The sequence below is a fragment of the Echinops telfairi genome, unplaced genomic scaffold (assembly GCF_000313985.2).
Source record: "Echinops telfairi isolate 266 unplaced genomic scaffold, ASM31398v2 ScPeMD7_20;HRSCAF=75, whole genome shotgun sequence".
Lineage (NCBI taxonomy): Eukaryota > Metazoa > Chordata > Mammalia > Afrosoricida > Tenrecidae > Echinops > Echinops telfairi.
The window spans coordinates 7,251,956-7,254,058 of NW_022103917.1; positions in this window are offsets into that span (position 1 = coordinate 7,251,956).

The window sequence follows — 2,103 nt, forward strand, 5'->3', positions numbered from 1 at the left end:
GGGCAAGATATGACAAAATACCAGTTTATAAACTATCGAGGGTTCATGAGGGAGGGGAAGGAGGGGAAAAATGAGGACCTAATGTCAGGGGTTTAAGTGGAGAGAAAATGTTTTGAGAATGATGTACAAATGCGCTTCACACAATTGATGTGTGTATGGATTGCGATACCAGTTGCATGAGCCCCTAATAAAATGTTTAATAAAAAAAAAAAAAGATCTGGGGCACTCAACGCTTTCTGGCATGATTGGATCTTCAGAACAGCATGTAATAGTTTTGGTAAAATGGGATGGCTGGATAATTTTCTAAGACTTTGGGATCATTAAGAAACTTGGGGAAACATTTCCTCCAAAGGAACATACAATTCGATTTACTGATACCAATCGTCCTGGGGGCGCTGCTGGGAGGGGCCGGACAGTGTTGTCATCATGCAGTAGACAAGAAGCTAGGCCTAGAAGGTGACGACATGGGGGCACCAGTGGGGAGTTTTGCCTGCTCATTTCTAAATCCAATCTCTTTGGTTGAAAGTCACATAAAACTATAGACTGTATCAGACAAAAAGGAGGGAACTTCCAGAACCGTGATGATATATTAAATTCCATCCCAGGCTCAATAAACTATGACTTATAAGGCTTGTAAAAGCTTTACAGGGCTCCTGACAGCTCAAGAATGGAACCTTTTGCAAAACATCTGCTAAATCATGCATCTTGGCTAGAATTTCTCTGTCTGTCGAGGATGACAAAATACAGAGGGAGTGGAGTGCATTGAGGATGGAGGCAGTGGATGTGGGTATTTTGGCTCAATGGAGGGGCTGCTCATTTAAAGTGGCATTTCGTCATAGCTTCCATCTGTAAGGCGCGTATTGGATATAAGTTGTGCTCTTCTAAGTTTAACCATGCCTTGAGCAACATGAATTTGAATGGGATTACATGTAGGGTCCACTAGAAGACATAAAGCTGTTGGTAACTGGGTGACAAAGAATAGGTTGAATAGATTATACTCAGCAGGCTAAAAGAGTTACACATCATTTTAACTGGAGTTCATGTACAGATGGTGGGAAACATTTTCAAGGGCAAGCAAGTCATTTTCTATTGTCCAGGAAAGTTGCAAATCAGAATTTGAACTTTCTCCTATCATGCTGAGCTTTGCTTCAGAGCGCAAGTGCTTGTGGAGTGAGAACATCCAAAAGCAGGCAGATCAAAGGAGCTCTCCTTTTTCACCATTTCAATGCTATGTTTGGGATTTTCAGTATTTTACACAGTGTCTAGTGCTCCGATGATTGGACTCTGAACCTGAAATAAGGAAACAAAGGGAATTGGAGTGGTGCTCTTCTTCCTATCCACTCTCCTCCCAACTCTTACTAATTGGCTCTCCTGCTGGGCTCAAAGGACTGAGGCCTCGGGAGAGAAAGACACGAGGTAGGGACACCTGGAACTGAAGTCAAGACCTTCGGCCACTCTAATTCTCTTGCCACTTGCTTGAAGTTAAGACCAATCAGGTAAAGATGGTGCAACCTTCCCAACTGCCCACTGAACTTTGTTAGTTGCTTGCTTTCTAAGAACACTAAAGTCGCAAAAGTTTGTTTTTACTGTTTCCTATTACAACTACACTACATACTATTCACTGGCTTCTATCTCTAGAAGATGGAGCCAAATGGAAAACAACCCAAAGCTTATAGTCACTGGACATTCATTGGGCATCTACCATGTGCTAGACTCCATATTTGACACTTGACCAAGCATAAGGATACACTAGTAAAGAAGCTAAGTAGTGTGTCTGTTCCAATGGAATTCAGTAGAACTGTGGCCAGGAGTACAAAAATGATCCTGAAGGATGGATGTGGTGGTGATTATACAATGCCCCCTTGATATGATTGAACGATTCAATTGTATGATACATAAGTTATGTGCCAATGAATCTGTTGGGGTATGATGATTTCTAGAGCAGTTCAGTCTTAGACACATGGATGGATGGATGGATGGATGGATGGATGGATGGATGGATGGATGGATGGTTGGATGGATGGTTGGATGGATGGATTGTGATAAGGGTTGTACGAGCCCCCAATAAAATGATTTTTTTTAAATCATTTTATTAGGGGCTCG